This window comes from Moschus berezovskii, chromosome 15, assembly GCF_049115385.1.
Source record: "Moschus berezovskii isolate FMDL1 chromosome 15, NW_MosBer_1.0, whole genome shotgun sequence".
Lineage (NCBI taxonomy): Eukaryota > Metazoa > Chordata > Mammalia > Artiodactyla > Moschidae > Moschus > Moschus berezovskii.
In genome coordinates, this window is record NC_142474.1 from 80,010,685 (window position 1) to 80,030,317 (window position 19,633).

The following is a 19,633-nucleotide window of genomic DNA, read 5'->3' on the forward strand; positions in this document are numbered from 1 at the left end:
TTTGAAAATTGTATATATAGATATAGTATAAAAATTTTATTACCTTGATAAGTATAATCAAGTAAAATGGGCTCAACAAGAATTAAAATATCTAGTTAGGCAATAACCAGTAAGTTGATATTAAAATAATTACATATCTACCATTTTAAAAAATCACTGCTGCTGCTGCTGCTGCTAAGTCGTTTCAGTCGTGTCCAACTCTGTGCGACCCCATAGACGGCAGCCCACCAGGCTTCCCTGTCCCTGGGATTCTCCAGGCAAGAACACTGGAGTGGGTTGCCTTTTCCTTCTCCAATGCGTGAAAGTGAAAAGTGAAAGTGAGGTCGCTCAGTCGTGTCCGACTGAGTGACCCCATGGACTGCAGCCTACCAGGCTCCTCCATCCATGGGATTTTCTAGGCAATAGTACTGGAGTGGCTTGCCATTGCCTTCTCCGATCACTAAGCCCAGCTAGTTTCATAGTCAAGTTTAATCTAACTTTTAAAAATAGTGGAATTTCTAGGCAATTGAAATGATTGGAGATGGCATGTAAATGACAGAAAGATATACATTTGTTTTATTAAAATTATATAAACTCAATAAAAAATCTGATAAGGCTTATATAAAAAATAAAGCCCTGAGTCAATTTTCTAAAGTGTCAGCCAAAAATTTCAGTCAAATAGAATAACAATGCCACACTCAAATGTGGCATTCAAAGAAATCTTATTCAAAGAATTCAAGGAAATTTCAAAGTTTGAAATATATCAACCTACTTCCTTACCTCTAATAAAGAGAGGAAAGCCATATGATTATACTATAAGAAACTGATGTACTTATAAATCCAGCATTCATTCGCCTTAAAAATTCTAGGTAAAATTTAAATAGAAGGAAGCAGGATAAAGATATACTTAATAAAAAACATTAAGTAGTTAAAAATTTCCTGGCAGTCTGGTGGTTAGGACTCAGCACTTTCGCTGCAGGGGATACAGGTTCAATTCCTGGTCCAGGAATTAATAACCCTCAAGCTGCGCAGTCTAGCCAAAAAAAGTGAAAAAAGATAGTAAAACCCTGAAATGAATCCCATTAAAATATAGAAAAGTTATGGATAACTTCTATTACTATTACAACTGAATACTGTTTAGCAAGTGCTAATTGATGCAATATAACTGGTAAATAAAATAATTATTGTGTCCTTACAAAATTCAAGAGATTCCACTGAAGCAACTATTAAATTCAGTAAGAGAGCATGAAAGTTGGGTGGGAGAGAGATTGGATAAATGTACAAAATCAATAAATAGCCTTTCTCCATATTGAAATATCAACTTACAAATTATTATTTGTAATAATGAAAAAATATATTCAAGAATAAATGAGAAAATACACGTTAGAAATGAAGAAAACTATGGAAACTATGAAATCTTTCAAAAATAAATTAGAAAACGATCATACTCCTGGGTAGGAGGATGCACTTCATAAAAATACATAAAAATACATTTAATGTATAAATTTAATGAAATTTCAATCTGAATTGAATCTGGTCAGAATAATTAAAATTCCATTGGAAAACTAAATGATTTTTAAAAAGCCAAGAAATTTTTGAAAAAGAGTAATAATTAGGGAGCCAACTCACCGTTTAAACATACAAACAGTTACTCTGTTAGAGCCTCACTGGCGCCATAACACACTGCTCCACACTTGGTAGCTTCAGACGGCAGACGCGTCCCCTGTCGCAGCTCCGGGTCTGAAGTCCCGGTCCCGGGACCCTGCCCCGCGGCGGCTGGGGGAAGCCGTCCCTGGTCGCCCCCCGCGCCTGGAGGCGGCGGCAAGCCCACTCCTGACAGCCGTCCCCTGCCTCTGTCTCCGAGCCACGGGGCCTCCTTCTAAGGACATCGGTGACGGCACGCAGGGTTCATCCTGGCGATCCAAGGTGACTGCCTCCTCTCAGAATTCTTAGCTGAATCACACTAGCAAAGACCTCTTTCCCCAAAACAGACAACATTTACAAGTTTCAGGGATTAAGTCGTGGCTATCTTTCGGAAAGTTGTTTTCCAAGCTACCACATCCATTCAAATCAAACCTATGGCTGTGAGAAGAAGCAAACAGACCAGTGGACAGAATGGTCAAGAAGCAGAACCATATACAAAGGGGAGTGATCCATAGGGCAAACGGGAGGATATTTCAAGTCACTAGGAAAAGATGCTTTATTTGATGATTGGGTATCTACAGATAAAAATAAAACTAGATTTCTGTTTCATTACCATATAAAAATAAGTCCCAAGTATATCAAATATGTGAATGGAGTGGTGGTAAAGGCTACGGTGCATTATTATAGCTGACTGGAAAGTCAATTTACTTACAATTAAGGGATCTGAGAATGTGTGTGTCCATATTAGAGAATGGGGGAAGGGAGTTAGGGGCGGGGAGCAGAGAATAAGGATCTACCCCAAACAAAAATTATTAGTTACATCTATTTTCAACTGACATGATGAAGAGAAAACACTTTCTTTCAAAATAAGTATTTCTAAATTTATCATTTAACCTCCAATCTTTTCTAAAGTCTTGAACTTTTTTTTTTTTTTTTGCTTTATATTTATGTTGGAGAAGGAAATGGCAACCCACTCCAGTACCCTTGCCTGGAAAATCCCATGGACGGAGGAGCCTTGTATGCTACAGTCCATGGGGTCGCAAAGAGTCGGACACGACTGAGCGAATTCACTCACTCTTCACTCACTTACATTTATGTTCCTAGTTTCTGGATTTATCTTGTTGAAAGAGGTATTTTTTGAGTTACATCAGTAAGACTATTGTGGGAATTTCTAAAGTGTTTAGTTAGGTTGAGACACCTTTGAATTACAAAAATCACATTTTCGCAAACCAATATCCATCATAAGTTAGGACACATTCAAATCTAGGAGATTATCACTTCCCACTTCCCTGGTGGTTCAGTGGGTAAAGAATCTGCCTGCAATACCGGAGACCTTGGTTTGATCCCTGGGTCAGGAAGACCCCCTGGAGAAGGAAATGAAAATCCACTCCGGTATGTTTGCTGGGAAATCCCATGGCTGTGTAGCCTGGCAGGCTATGGTCCACGGGATTGTAAGAGCTGGACACGACATAGTGACTAAACCACAACCTCCGAGTTGTTTTTTTTTTTAACAATTACCATCACTTTTGGCTCAGATATTAAAGAATCCACAGAACACCTGGATTTGATCCCTGGGTCAGGAAAAGGCCCTGGAGAAAAGAATGGCTACCCGCTCCAGTATTTTTGCCTGGAGAATCCCATGAACAGAGAAGCCTGGCAGGCTACAGTCCATGGGGTTGCAAAGAGTTGGACATGACTGAGTGATTAATCACACACGCACTTGAATAACAAATTACCATTACTCTTAGAGAATAGGGGCTTCCCTGGTGGCTCAGATAGTAAAGAATCTACCTGCAATGCAGGAGATCCCATTTCAATCCCTGGGTCCTGAAAATCCCCTGGAGAAGGGAATGGCAACCCACTACAGTATTCTTGCCTGGAAACTTCCATAGACAGGGTAGCCTGGCAGGCTACAGTCATGGAGTTGCAAACAGCTGGATGCGACTGAAAATTAGAGAATGGAGTTAAAGAGTTAAGGAATTCTTTAGTCTACTTGCTCTCATCTCAGAGAAGAAGGAACCAATGCCAAGGAATGATCCAATTGACATTCCAGTGTTACATAGATCAGGCGGGATAACACCATCTCCAAACCCATAGCCCAATGTCCTCTGCCCACACCGGCCCTGCCCAAAGACTGTGAGGATGGGCCTGCCCAAGTGGTCTATTGCCCCTTCCTCTAGGGACCTTGAATGGTTACTCTTTTCCTCTCTGAAGGAGACTAGAACTGCATTATCCACCTCCAACACCCTACTGCGATTCTTTTCAGTCTCAATTCCATGGGCATCACAAAGAGTTCCAAATACTCCCAAATACTAATGAAAGGCCTTAAGGAGGAATCCACTGACTACAGTGATGGATGAGTAACTGGGCACAGAGACCTGATAGGCAGGCTAACAGGGACAGGATGGGAGAACATATCCCAGGAGAGATGGGACAAATAACTGACTTCATACTGGCATGCCATACACCTGTTCCTAAGTAGGATTACCAGTACCTGGACATTTTTCTTTGTACACATAGTAGAGGGAAAATAGTCTCCGTAATCTTTCTGAACTTAGTATCAGACAACCGGACCATCCCCTACTGTAACCAGATTGCCAGTAGAGACGTCTCCCTTTCTGTGGACACCTGAGGCTAGGGTTGGGGTGCAAGTCATGTGGGTTGTGCAGGAGGTACTCACAGGGTAGTGAAGTTGAGACAGGGAATGGAAAGAAACATGATGTGTGTTAATGAGAGATTACGCCCAGGGCAATAGTAGCTCAATACCACTGGGGGCCTCTAGGGGCAGAGTAGAACCCACTCCGAGAGTTGTCCTGACTACAAGGCCAGAAGCAAGGGACCCAGTAGTTCCCACCCTTCATCCGCTCATCGGCTAAGGCCAGCTTCAGGGAAATTGACTCCCCAGCTCATGTGACCAGCCCTGAGGGGGGAGCAGAGAGCGACCCTTCAGACAAGGAGCTGGCAGCTGCATGCAGCCGGCCACCTTTACTTGAGCACTAACCCATCTGCTACAATGACCTAGAGAGAGTTCACATCTTAATTTTCAACAACTTTATTTCATAAATAGGTTAGGGCTTCTAACTTGGCCTTATAAAGATAATTTAGTCTATATTCTTAGGAAAAGTGCAAACAGTAAATTCATTCACTAATGGGCATTTGAGTTTTCTGCTCTAATATAAAGGAAAATTATATTTTAAAATTAAGATTCTAAATCTTTTTTTTTTGCTGTTACCTGTATTGGAAGTGGCTGGGTCCTGACCTAGAAGCTAAAGATCCATGCAGTTCACTCCAATTGTGGCATTTAAGCCCCTACAATCTCATTAACAGGCAATGAGGCTCCCACAAACATTCATTTTTTAAGCTGATGAGCAATTAGAGCTGACAGAGACATATACATTAAAATGTTCAGTGCATTTGCATTGGGACTGAAAACCACCATAGTTATCCTGCTCACAAAATCTGGCCAGGGGGTCAGACAAACTCCCTTGGGTATGTGCTTCTCTAGATTTTTCTCTCTTCCTTCCTCTGTGCTTCTTACCTTTCTAGGAGCTAGACCCAAGCACGGAAGCATTAAAATCAATCTAGTTTTACTTTGTGTCAGAATATTCCCTTACAATGACATACTTTTCTCTCTCTTTTTTTAAAAATTTGATGATTTTCTTCAAATCTAGACTTGTTCTTATATTATTAAGGCTAGCCCATGCTTGTCACAAAGCCATCTGAGGCTTGTCTCATTGCCAGCAGGTCTTAAATCCTAGGTTTCTGTCTAAGATGTAAGGGCGGAAATGTTATTTATGGGTAATGACAAAATCACCTTGCTCCATTTGATTTATTGGAGAAATTTCAATCAAGGTTTCATGCTCATCTCAAGCAGAAAACTATGCTGATAGTATTTAATGATTTTTAAATGCTGCCAACTCCAGCTCTTTCTTGCTTTCAGATTTTAGATGGTGGATTTGGGGAGTGTATCAAATGCACTCCCTGCTATGGAGATATTTGGTAGGTCCAGAAACAAAGCCCCACCCTTCCTCTTCTCAGCAGTTGATGTGATTGGTTGTGTTTTCTGCCTGTGTGCATAGATGGGAGGGGCCTGAGGTACCACCAAAGTTGGCCTGGCTCCTGATTATAGTATCTACTGCCAAGGTGTTGGGATGTGAGTTTAACTAGAGGTGACAGGGGCAATCAAGGCCACTGAGTTAGTGATGAATTTAGTGTTTAACAAGGTAGACATTTACATTGAGTATATATTCCATTTGTGTTATGTTTTCCAGATATGCCAATATTATATTTTTAATTAAATCTTTTTGATAATTGAGGCATAATTTCCATAGAGTGAAATGCATGGCTATTAAGTACATGGATCAGTGAGTGCATATACTCATGTAACATATACCCCAATCAAGGTACTGAACATTTTCATCACCCCAGAAACTTCCTTGTAACTGTTTGTGGTCAGCTCCCCCACCTTCAATCACACTTGAAGCTTCCTATCAGTGTAGAACAGTTTTGTTTGTTCTTGAATTTCATGTAACTAGAATCATATAGGATGCACTTTTTGGTATCTAGTTTCTTTCATCTTTGGTTTTTGAAATTCATCTTCATAGTTGTATAAATCAAGTTTGTTTCTTTTTATTGCTGAATAGAGTTCTATTGTATGAATATACAATAAGGTCTTTCTCAAATCTCTTGTTGATGGCTATTTGGATTATTTCCAATTTTTGGCTAGTATGAGTAAGGCTGCGATAAATATAACTGTAGAAGACTTTTGTTGACATATGTTTTCATTCCTATTGAATAAAACCTCAGAGTGAAATTGCTGGATCATAGAAAAGGTCTATGTGTAAATTCACATCATTTTTATGATTTAGGACTTTTTCCTTAAGGTTCCATGATGAAATGTAATAATTTCCAAAAAGCACTCCTAAAATTTAGAGTGAATTTTACCTATATATAGTATCCCAGCCATTTCTGTCTCTAACCAACATGTTGTTCAGTAACCTGAGGTATATTTTGCTTTTTTGGCACATGAGGATGTCACCAGAGGCCATTTTAAGGAGTATGTGCAGTCTGTGACTTCACCCCAATAGGATTACACCCTTGGGCAAGACAGGAGCCCAGGAAATCAATGAATCCTTATTTTGATGTCTCAATTGCATATTCAGCCTTTTCCTTGGAAGAGGCACTCTTGGGACTGGGTCCTGCGTGAGCCAGAAAAAGTGATGACTATGATGGCCCACAAAAGATGTGTGTGAACGGGTGCTGGTCAAAGACCTTGTAAATAGCAAAGGGGAATGTGAAGTTAGAGAATCTTTTGGAGTTGCAACTAAGGATGGAGTCAGGATTGCTTTAGAGACAAGAATGATAGGATTTTAAAACTAGACATTCTTCATTATTTAATCTGCTGTGGTGCGCCCCCTGTTTTCTCTGCAGCAATTCATCAGAGTTAAGCACAGAAGCTTCTTGATAGGGTGAGAGTGTGAGTCTTCTGGAGAAACTGTCTTTCATGCTGGGCGCTGGAAAGACATCCTATGGGGCAGTAGATTGTAACAGAAGGGGAACCAGCCTCTGTGACCTGAGGAATCTGTGGTCTGTAGGCTGATGGAGGGAGGTGTCCTTCAGTGCCTGGAGGCTCGAATACTGTTAAATTTTCATCCATTACTATGAATTGACCAACTTATAGCCTTGTGCTGATCCAATTAGTCTGTGCAGCTGTATTCTGACCAAGTCATTGTGTGACCTTGACAAATCCATATGACATTGTGTTTTGGCAGATTTCCTTGGACAGTTGTTCTGGGTGAGGGCAATACTGGAGTCTTCTGCTGCTATCCAGGCAAAGGTGATGTGATTCCTTAATTATATGATTGAATTTCAATCTAGGCTCCCTTTTAGCTTGTGAATTTCCTGCATAAAGATCACCTAATTTGATGATGTGGGAATTTTGTTTCTTGGCCTGAGTCCTTATTGGCAATCCAACATGATTAAAGTGTCTGGAGCATCTTCAGGTAGAGCACCTCTGGTGTCCCATTGTCTTCGGGTCCTTGAAAGAAAGTGTTTCTCTTGGCCCTCTTACTCAAACTTTTGATCATTTATGAAACACTGCCAGTTGAGAAGGTAGCCTCTTGGGGGAGATTTTGAGAGATTAATCCATGTTTTAGTTACTTGGAGTCTAGAGGGCCATGACTTTCTGCTTTCAGGAGTGCTGGATCATGGCAGGTTACCCAAGAACAGACCTCCATGTTCTGAGAAAGTATTAGATGTCAAGACGCCCTGAGACTTACCTGGTGGTCCCGTGGTTAAGGCTCTGCTCTTTCGCTGCAGGGAGCATGGGTTCAAACCCTGGTCCAAGAACTAAGAGCCTGCATGCCATGTGGCAAGGCTAAAAAGAAAAAAAGAGAAAGACTCCCCCTCCTCCACTGATGGGAATTGCAGTTTTAAAAAATTTGATATTGGATTCTAAGTTTAGTTAACTATTTTTTTTTGTTTCTTTAACCAGGAACTGGACTGAATATATTTGCTCAATCCTTTGTCACCATATGTCCCCAGTCACCTGGTGAGAGTAGAAGCAGCAGGCAATTTAATTTGTTCACAGTATCGTCTTGGGTCCCTTTGAATAAGAGCTTTCAGCAGCTCTGCTCCCTCCTTGCGGAATTGACGACCAATTTCTAGTTACAGCGCCCTGACTGTCTCTGCTTAAATAAGCTAAGACTTTCTGCTCTCCCAGAAGCATCTGAAACCTTCCAGTGGTGGGAGTGGGGGTGGTGGTGAAAGGGCATCTGAAAGAGGTGGGGAGAAATGAATGTTTATTGTTCAGTGCTCAGGTTGTCCCCTGGAAAGAGGGATGCACAGATTCATAGTCACATGACTCTTATTTCTGTTTCAGGAGACTGTGTAAGTAAAATAAGAGTAATGATAATGAAATCAAGGAAAACATCAGAGGGGAGGTGTGGAGAAGTGCAAGAGGCAAGAATGGAGAGGTGAGCAGAGCTTTCGGAACAGCCAAGGAGGGAATGAATCAACTTCTCCTCTTGTGTCCTCTCCTCCCACTTCTCTGTAACTGCAGTGAATTTAGTGGCTTGCTTAAATCAGTGACATTCACATATATCACAGGGCTGTTCTTTTTGCTGAAATATTTATTTGCCTTGAGTTGGACTGTATGAAACATTAGCCACAGACTTAGTAACTGACACTTAATGTTCCCTTGTTTTGCTGGAAGCCATTGCCCAGGGATTAAAGACCTCTGGCGTGGGTAGAGCCCTTTCTGATACCTCGAACACTCCCAGAGATGCTGCAGCCAGACCCCAGGCTCTGGTGGTGGCTGGCTCAAGTTCCCTTCTACAAGTATCGCACCCATAAGCCTCTGAGATGTGCTCTGAGATCCAACATTTTTCCTTTGTTTCTTCATCATTTAATTTATTAACTGTAAGATGAAGAGAGCACACTTACAAAAATTCTGGTAAACGCAAAGTGGTGGAAAGAGTGAACAGATTTATGAATATGATTTCATCATAAGCTTCCCAGGGGAGTTGGAAATCCTTTGCTATTGCTCTATAAGGCGGCTATAGAAGGGCTTACGGGAAAGATGTCACATTAGAGGGTGCAAGAAATGGTGTGAATCCCAAGGCTCCTAATGACCTGTATTAGGGACATAAAGTGACATCGGACAAGTAAAGATTTCAGTTTTCAAATGGTTAAACACACACAGGCACACCATCTGGACCTCAATAAGATAAGTGCTGCCATCTTGGCAGAATGAGAAGAAATGTTACTCAGGAGGCCTAGCAGGGATCTGGGACTCTGAGACTCTCACCCAGTTTTTCATGGAATCAGATTACTTATGAGACTTTGGGGATTAAGGGCAGCATCTCTTTTCACTGCTGAGCTTGGAGCCCTTTTGTCCCTGTTATGACATGTGAAGAAAATCTGCTACAGGGCTCTCCACTCTGCACAGGGAGCCACGGTGCATCCATGGTGATGGAATTTCCTCATTTATAATCAGATTCAGGAAGCAAAATTGTGTTTTCTAAGAGAAAGTAGTGACCTTTATGCTGGGAAAATGTAACCCTCCGCCTCTGTTATGAGTCAGTGTCCTTTCAAAGGAAAGCTTGTCCAGGTGAGGTGGGCAAGGGTCTGAGAACTGGACAGACTTGGAGGATAGGATGGTCACAGGGGTCATCAAGGTTCCTGTTAGAAGAAGCAGTGAACTGAGTCAAAGCCAGGTAGGACGGGAGAGGCTGGGAGGAGGGGTGGGGATCCCCAGGGACTGTGGTCTGGGCTGGAGGTAGAACTTGAGTTCCTGAGTTAGATGATAACTTCAAGGAGAATGCATGCTTTTACTGTTTTACACCCTGACAACACCTCCAAGCTTAGCCCACAGTCCAGCCCGTAGTTGATGCTCAGTATACATTTACTGAGAGGATGAATGAATAAATGGATGAGGTTCTGCAGGAACTGAACAACAAATTAGGATGTGGGGGGGTCAGGGAATAAGACAGTGATACTACTAGTAGAGCAAGGACAATCTGTCACTTCTGTTTCCAGGCATAAGCAAGGAAGTTTTTGGAAGCAGGCATGAGTTCTAATCTAATGGGTTGAGATTCTGGATATTTATCCAGAAGAATTGAAATCAGGATCTCAAAGAGATATCTGCACCTCCATGTTCACTGAAACTTAATTTCTAACAGCCAGGATGTGGAAACAACCTAAATGTCCATCAACAGATGAGTGGGTCAAGAAAGTGTGGTATATACCTACAACGGAATATTATTCAGCCTTGAAAAGGGAAATCCTGCTATATGCAAAAACATGGATGAACCTGGAGAACGTTATGCTAAATGTGATAAGCCAAACACATAAAAACAAATACTGTATGATCTCACTTATAGTAGGAATCTAAAATAATCAAATGCATAGAAACAGAATAACACAGTGGTTGCTATGGACTGGCATGGGGAATGAGAAGTTGCTGTTCAAAGGATATAAAGTTTCAATGATAAAAGATAAATAAGTTCTATGTGTCATAGTTCACAATACTGTATTGTGCACATCGTTAAGAGGATAGATCTCTTGTTCAGTGTTCTTACAACAATAATAATGAAGAATTTGCTGCAAGATTGGTTTGATATTGAATGGTCCATCTTCAGGCCCATGGGCTTTACTTTCCTGCTGGGCAGACACAGGGCAGTGATCTGGGACTGGTTTGGAAGTTGTCATGAAAGGTCTTAGCTAAGTAGATCTGAAAGGTATGAAAGGCACTTTCCTTGATTCAACTGACTCTGGAAAACTCCCATTTCAGGGCCATGGTTAAGGGTGCAGACAGAAAAGGAGCACTGGTATGGAAGTTTGTACGTCCAAATCTTAGGTGGTATGTGTGCGTGTGTGTATGTGTGTGTGTGCACGCATGCCTTTAAAAGAGAATTTGAGGTTGAGTACACAAAAGGAGGCATCAGAGAAACACCTACACCTGGAGATACACAGAGATACCCAGAGACAGCATGACACAGAGACACCGAGAGATATGGACACAGAGATACCGAGAGATATGGACACAGAGATACCGAGAGACAGCGTGACACAGAGATACCGAGAGATATAGACACAGAGACACTGAGAGATATGGACACAGATACCGAGAGACAGCGTGACACAGAGATACCAAGAGATATGGACACAGACATACCGAGAGATATGGACACAGAGACACCGAGAGACAGTGTGACACAGAGATACCGAGAGATATGGACACAGAGATACCGAGAGAGCGTGACACAGAGATACCGAGAGATATGGACACAGAGACACCGAGAGACAGCGTGACACAGAGATACCGAGAGACAGCGTGACACAGAGATACCGAGAGATATAGACACAGAGATACCGAGAGATATGGACACGGAGACACCGAGAGATATGGACACGGAGACACAGACAGATATGGACACGGAGATACCGAGAGATATGGATACGGAGACACCGAGAGATATGGACACGGAGATACCGAGAGATATGGACACGGAGACACCGAGAGATATGGACACGGAGTTACCGAGAGATATGGACACGGAGACACCGAGAGATATGGACACGGAGACGCCGAGAGATATGGACACGGAGATGCCGAGAGATATGGACACAGAGTTACCGAGAGACAGCGTGACACAGAGATACCGAGATATATGGACACAGAAATACTAAGAGATATGGACACAGAGACAACAAGAGATATGGACACAGAGATACCGAGAGATATGGACACAGAGACACAGAGAGATATGGACCAGAGATACCAAAGGACAGTATGACACAGAGATACTGAGAGAATTGGACACAGAGATACAAAGAGATATGGACACAGTGACAGCAAGAGATATGTACACAGAGATGCCGAGAGATATGTACACAGAAAGTGAACAAGAGAAACAAAGGTGATAGAGAGAGTCACCGGTAGGCCTGCTGGAATTTCTTTTCCCCCATTATTTACAATAGTTGTCATAGTTGAGGATAAGGTGGTTCTTATCAATAGTGAAATAGTGAAAACTCCTTAGGGTGTTTTCTGTTAGAGCTTAGAAGGTTTAGAAAAGTTAAGATTAAAAAAGAAGTCCATCATCTTCAAAATAGAGAAGAGGTATTCTTTAGAAAAGAAAGTCCTGTCATTATGAAATAATGAAATTATTTAAGTTCAAAAACACAGAAAATGCATCATGATGGATCCCAGTTCCCCACCTGCCGGATGCAGGTGACAGGACTTACCTGCAAGCCATCGTGTGGGGAGTTTTGGTTGTGAGCTCTCCCCTGAAATTCCCTCCTATGTCTGTATCCACGTAGATGCCTGGCAGTATGGTGACTAAAAACATTTATGGATCAAAACATTAATGAGCAGTGCTCTTTTCTTTGCTCTTACCCACATTCAGGTGAGCTCCAGGCCAGTTTTCCTCTTGGCATCTCTGCCCCACTTCGTGTGTAAACAGAAATAATTATAAATTATACTGCAGGTTAGTCAATAGGAAGTCTTCCAAACCCGGGCTCTAATTCTTTACGGGTTCATCTCACACAGCCCCACCAGACAGGAATAACTTATTTTAATTGGCCATCATTCGTGAACTGGAGCGTGGTCTACTTTCGAAATGACACAGCCACTTTATTGTGACTGTATTTCTCTGACTCACGGCGCTCTAACTGAAGGGAGTGGGTCAGTGTTTCATCAATCATAAAAGTAGACAAGTAAAGGGGATTTCTTTCCCCAGCCCTTTCTAGCCCTCTACACAATACCCCCAGAGAAAAGGTCATCACATTCAATGACCATCCAGCTATTTTTGTAATCCCACCAGTGGAGATAGCTTAGGAGGTAAAAGCCAGAGAGATGATGATTAGGAAAGGGAAGAAGGTGAACTCTTCTCCAAGCCTCTTTGGCCTTTTGTTAACTGTGCTAGCTCAGTCAAGATTCTCATTAGAGTCTTGGTTCTTTATCAGAGACCATTGCTTTTTGGGACTGGGATGATCATTTACCTAATGGCATTCAGACTCCTAGACCCTTCAGATGCCAGGAAGGTAGCAAGGATATGACCGAGAGTGTGGGCAGATGGATCATTGGCGTGGGAAGTCCCTGTGTTCCCACTGGAAGCCTCTGGAACCACATCACCATGTGGACAGAAGACCTTGCCCTGAACCCCAGTGTCATTCTCTTTCTCTCCTTTAACCAAAGTCCTTTGGTTGGGAGGATTGGAAGGCACTCCCACTCTGCTGTTAAGAACTGCCACCTTAATAAAGACAACCTGGATGGTCAGGTGAATCCAAGTAGAGGCAATGGTATCATGTGAATTCCTCCCACGATCACTCTGGATGCCCCCAAGATGGGTGAGGCCTTCCCTCTGGGGTTCTTATGCTACCCTTTTCCCGGGGTCTCTCTACAAGTAGCTCTGTGCCATACCTTCTCCCCATAAAAGGCAGCCATATTCTCTTCTTGGACAATATGGTTTCCGAGAAAGAGGAGTATAATTTTAAAGGAGATGTAGGTATGTTTGTGGGTATAGATGTGTGTACAATTGGTTCTATCCTATCCAGAATCTAAGTTATGAATATTTCAAAGAGAAAATTTTAAACAATGCCCAAGAACCATTAAGGATCTAACACATAATGTAGTTGAGAAAGTGTAGCTGGAGGCACTGCGTCACTTCTTAGAGGCACCCAGTCTCCTCTTCCCTTTCCTGCAGCTTTTCTGAGTAATCAGAATCTCCACTCCCTCCCTAGCCAACCCAAGATTCTCATTACATTAGCTCATACATTAGGGAATACATGGAGGCTCTCATGCAAGGCTAAGGTTGTTGCCAAAATTGGTTGTATTTTGAGGCACCTTTTCATACATTTGCAGAAAACAGACTCCTGTATGTATATGTACATGTTCATCATTACACAGGTATGGATTTTGTGGCTGTAGATAAACAGTATAGCTGTCATTTATAAATGTCCATGAAAAATCATTCTTATGTAAAGCGGATATACTTTTATTTGACGTACTTTAGCAGGCAAAATTTCCTTACAGATTTTCGTAAGACTTGGAAATATCACCTGATGTAATTCAGTGATGTGTTTCAAGTATGTTTGCTTTCCCCACATTCGTCCTAATAAATGGTACAGTTTGGTAGTGAATACTTGATTCATTGAAGCATATGGGGTGGGGGCTTCTTCATTCTAGTTTTGTAAAAAGTTGTTTGGGCTATTTACCCAAGTCTCACAGATCTAGAACTGCTGGTTTAGTATTTTGGAATCATTGCTTTGGTGGCCTTCCCTGCTAATATACCTCTGGGCTACGTCTGTAAATAAAATAACTCTGAGTCACTTTTGTAACGTCTGTCTTCCAGGGTTTGAATTTAGCTTTTAAATGCTGCTCTGTGAGCATACCTTTAAAAAACAAGTTGCCCATAGACAGACATAATACAGAGACAGAATTACCCAGTAAGAAATGCCAGGAGACATCTCTGAGCAGTTGTGGAGATGAAGATGTCTGGAAAGTTTATTGCCCTTAATTTGATGGCATTTCCTCCCCTGCCCCTTCCCTCATCTGTAGGTGTTAGATCTTTAAGGGAGCTTGACATTTAGTTTGGAAATGAATACACTTTTTTTGGGTTCTTCTTAACAACCAGGGTAAGTTTTCATAGATAATTTAGCAAATGTCAAACTTTTCTAATAATGTAGGTTTGATTTATACAGTCAAGCTTGTTAATCTCACTACCTAACAGCCTCAGAACTTGGGCAGGTTTCAAACCAAGTTTCAGCACTGGCCTCAGATGCCCACAGCCTCCTAAAGAGATATGTGTCTTCCTCCCTTTTAGCAGTTCAGCTTCTGCCTCTTTCTTGCCTATTCTGATTTTTAACTCCATCGGTCAGGATGCCAGTAGTTACAACTGCTTCGTTTACTTCCTGATTCCTCCTTAACACAAGAGAACATATTAAAAGAAAAAAATCACTTCTCTTGATAATCACACAATTTCCTGTCTTTCAATGATGAGACCAGGTGGACAATTTTGCCTTGTGACCAATCAGTCAAGATTTATTTGTTGAATGGCATTGCATGCAGCATCCTCTATGCACACAATTCTCATTTGCTTACCAAGCATCCTTTTCCATTTTTTCCAGTAATCCTTTTTTGGTCGTGTTTCGTGTAATTTGGTTCATGTCAGTGTCCTCCCCAGGTGAAAGTGATTCTGCTGTCCCTTCCTCCTCAAGTGAGCCAGCCTGGCCAATTGGAACCTAATCTCCCCCTGCCCCTGTGATTGGCGAAAGATTGGCACGTGGTCTGATGAAAACCAACTGGAGCTGAGAATGACCATGAATAAGAACCTCTTTTCCCACCGGGACTGCTGAAGAAAGAAATGGCAAGCCTGAAGCTGCGCGTGTCCATCTGTGGACTGAGAATGAAGCTCCCTCAGGGAAAATCGGAGTCAGGAGATGGAGAGAGAGGCGCACTTTGAACGCTTGGATTGCTGCACCTAAAGGCAGAATCCACCCTTAGCCATCTCTTCACTTTCTTTGAACTGTTTTGAGTTGATTTATTGTTGTTTACTACTGAATGAGACAACTTCCCTGGTGGCTCAGACGGTAAAGCAAGCGTCTGCCTGCAATGCGGAGGCCCGGGTTCAATCCCTGGGTTGGGAAGATCCCCTGGGGTAGGAAATGGCAACCCACTCCAGTATTCTTGCCTGGGAAGTTCCATGGATGAAGGAGCCTGATGGGCTACAGTCCATAGGGTCGCAAAGAGTCAGACACGATGGAGCGACTTCACTTCACTTCACTTCATGAGACATGAGGCCTGTCCCTGCCCTGCAAGAGCCGGTGTGGGGAGACGACAGTGCCAGGCTAGGCTTGACACGCGGGGAGGGAGACCTCCCTGTGAGTGAGGAGGAGGCAGCCCTTCAGCCAGCCAGACCTTGCAGGGTGGTGAGGATCTGGAGTGCCAGAAATGGCCCTGTGTGAGCATATCTTGCTTCTGCAGTTCCACATCCCTCGTCTCTGAATGTCTTCTGTCTGCATAGATGCTGTAAGCAGATGTGTTTCCTTCATTTATTCTTGGTTGTGCTGGTCTTTGTTGCCGCACGTGGGCTCTTCTCGAGCTGTGGAGAGCAGCAGCCCCTCTGTCGCATTGTGCCTGCGTCTCGTTGCTGTGGCTTCTCTTGTCCTGGAGCACGGGCTCCAGTGGCTGAGGCACTCTGGCTTACTTGCTCCACAGTGTGTAGGACGTCCTGGACTGGGACCAAGCCCATGTCCCCTGCATTGGCTGGATCACTGGGCCACAGGGAAGTCCCCACTGATCCGTTAATGCTCCTTTTCCTGAGGATTCTGTGCTTGGATGACTTCTCTTCATGCTTGGTAGCTCTTGGTTCTATCAACGCTCAGAATTTTTGATTATCATCTCTGTACGCAGATGATTCCCGAATGCATTTCTCCTACCAAGATGTGAGTTTTGAATTCAAGCCCACATTTACAACTGGCAACAATTTTCACTTTTAAAGTCCTAGAGGATGCTCATACTTAATATATTGAACTTAAACTCATCACCTTCCTCACTCCCACCTTTTCCCTTTTTTTTCCAGGTTTTAACCTTAATTTTGGCTAATGTGACACATCATGACAATAAACCCTGAGCTCAACCCAGACTCCCCCCTCTCTAAACTTAAACTAATAAAAAATTTCTTCTACTCACTCAATATCTTAGAATGTTATACACCTGCCCTTAGTCAAGTATCTCTGCATATTTTTGCAACAGTTCTAGGTGGGTTATCTTATAACATTTGCCTTTAATGTCAGAAAGATTTGTTTTTCCAAATCACTTTTTATCATGTACTCAGTGGCGTCGCTAAAGGTCGGACACAACTGAGCAACTTCACTTTCACTTTTCACTTTCACACATTGGAGAAGGAAATGGCAACCCACTCCAGTGTTCTTGCCTGGAGAATCCCAGGGACGGGGGAGCCTGGTGGGCTGCCGTCTGTGGGGTCACACAGAGTCGGACACGAATGAAGTGACTTAGCAGCAGCAGCAGTCGCAGCAGTCATGTCCGACGCTTTGCGATCCCAGATACTGTAGCCTGCTAGGCTCCTCTGCCCATGGGGATTTTTCAGGCAAGTATACTGGAGTGGGTTACCATTGCCTCTCCAGGGGATCTTCCTGACCCAGGAATCAATTCTGTGTCTCCTGAAATGCTCGTGGATTCTTTACTGCTGAGCCATTGGGGAAATACCCCCACCACCACCACCACTTTTTTAAAATCTTGTTACACCTGTATCTTGAATTCCCTTTTGCCTGAAAAAATTATATTCAAATTCCCTGCTGCTGCTGCTAGGTCGCTTCAGTCGTGCACCCCCATGAACAGCAGCCCAGTAGGCTGCCCCGTCCCTGGGATTCTCCAGGCAAGAACACTGGAGTAGGTTGCCATTTCCCTCTCTAATGCATGAAAGTGAAAAGTGAAAGTGAAGTCGCTCAGTTGTGTCCGACTCGTAGCAACCCAATGGACTGGAGCCTACCAGGCTCCTCTGTCCATGGGATTTTCCAGGCAAGAGCACTGGAGTGGGGTGCCATCACCTTCTCCATTCACCTAGCACCGTATATAACACTATTCGTGGTCTGGCCACTGAATTCCTTTTCTTGCATTGTTTTTCACAAATCACCAATGTACTCCCAGCTTCAGTTCAGTTCAGTTCAGTCGCTCAGTCGTGTCCGACTCTCCGCGACCCCATGAATCACAGCACGCCAGGCCTCCCTGTCCATCACCAACTCCCGGAGTTCACTCAAACTCATGTCCACAGAGTCGGTGATGCCATCCAGCCATCTCATTCTTGGTCGTCCCCTTCTTCTCCTGCCCCCAACCCTTCCCAGCATCAGAGTCTTTTCCAGTGAGTCAACTCATCGCATGAGGTGGCCAAAGTATTGCAGTTTCAGCTTCAGCATCAGTCCCTCCAATGAACACCCAGGATCTATCTCCCTTAGAATGGACTGGTTGGATCTCCTTGCGGTACAAGGGACTCTCAAGAGTCTTCTCCAACACCACAGTTCAAAAGCATCAATTCTTCGGCGATCAGCTTTCTTCACAGTCCAACTCTCACATCCATACATGACCATGGGAAAAACCATAGCCTTGACTAGACGGACCTTTGTTGGCAAAGTAATGTCTCTGCTTTTTAATATATTATCAAGGTTGGTCATAACTTTCCTTCCAAGGAGTAAGCGTCTTTTAATTTCATGGCTGCAATCAGCATCTGCAGTGATTTTGGAGCCCAAAAAAATAAAGTCTGACACTGTTTCCACTGTTTTTCCATCTATTTCCCATGAAGTGATGGGACCAGATGCCATGATCTTTGTTTTCTGAATGTTGAGCTTCAAGCCAACATTTTCACTCTCCTCTTTCACTTTCATCAAGAGGCTTTTGAGTTCCTCTTCACTTTCTGCCATAAAGGTGGTGTCATCTGCATATCTGAGGCTATTGATATTTCTCCCAGCAATCTTGATTCCAGCTTGTGCTTCTTCCAGCCCAGCATTCCTCATGATGTACTCTGCATATAAGTTAAATAAGCAAGGTGACAATATACAGCCTTGACACACTCCTTTTCCTATTTGGAACCAGTCTGTTGTTCCATGTCCAGTTCTGACTGTTGCTTCCTGACCTGCATACAGGTTTCTCAAGAGGCAGGTCAGGTGGTCTGGGATTCCCATCTCTTTCAGAATGTTCCACAGTTTATTGTGATCCACACAGTCAAAGGCTTTGGCATAGTCAATGAAGCAGAAATAGATGCTCTTCTGAAACTCTCTTGCTTCTTCCATGATCCAGCGGATGTTGGCAATTTGATCTCTGGTTCCTCTGCCTTTTCTAAAACCTGCTTGAACATCTGGGAGTTCACGGTTCACATATTGCTGAAGCCTGGCTTGGAGAATTTTGAGCATGACTTTACTAGCGTGTGAGATGAGTGCAATTGTGCGGTAGTACTCCCAGCTATATCAAGCTAATTGTAGTTTTGAGAGAGTCAATTCCTAGGCAGGTTGATAAGAAGTCTGGGGTCCCCGAGGAGGAGAAAGGGGTCTAGGGCTTTCGAAGCAGAGATAGGGGTCTAGAATTCCCAAGGAGGAGGAAAGGAGAAACATCTTTCTTTTCTCTACCTTCCGTAGTCCTAGTCACATAAAACATTTTTTTTTTTCTTTAAGCTGTGAACTGATGATCACACAACAAACAACTCAGTTTAAACTATGTCCTAAGGATTATATAACAACAGTGTATCCTGCTTGAAGACAGTTTCTCCTTCTTGAAAACCTTCTGGCTAATCCTGTTATCTTAAAATGTAAATTACAGGAGTGGGTCTAGTAAGATCTTTACAACCTTGAGAAATTCTTTTGACTTATTGTAACAGCTAATTTAAAAAGTATCTAACTCCCTTGCTAACACTAGCAAGGAGGACGCTCTCCATCCCCTTCTGATGTCTGTGTCAGAAGATTTCTCTGTCCGTTTTCACTTTAATAAAACTCTGCTACA

General features: G+C 42.9%; 1 long non-coding RNA gene across 2 annotated transcripts in view; it reads left to right on the forward strand.

Moving 5' to 3' along the window:
- Positions 1-19,633, forward strand: part of LOC129556486 (uncharacterized) — a 64,654-nt gene that overhangs the window by 12,640 nt on the left and 32,381 nt on the right. Inside the window, exon 2 of one of the 2 annotated variants that reach the window (XR_008686016.2) lies at positions 8,504-8,597. This is a non-coding gene — a long non-coding RNA (uncharacterized LOC129556486). Of the gene's footprint in view, positions 1-8,503; positions 8,598-19,633 lie in introns of those variants that run through there. The other variant, XR_016039247.1, reaches the window with a different exon arrangement.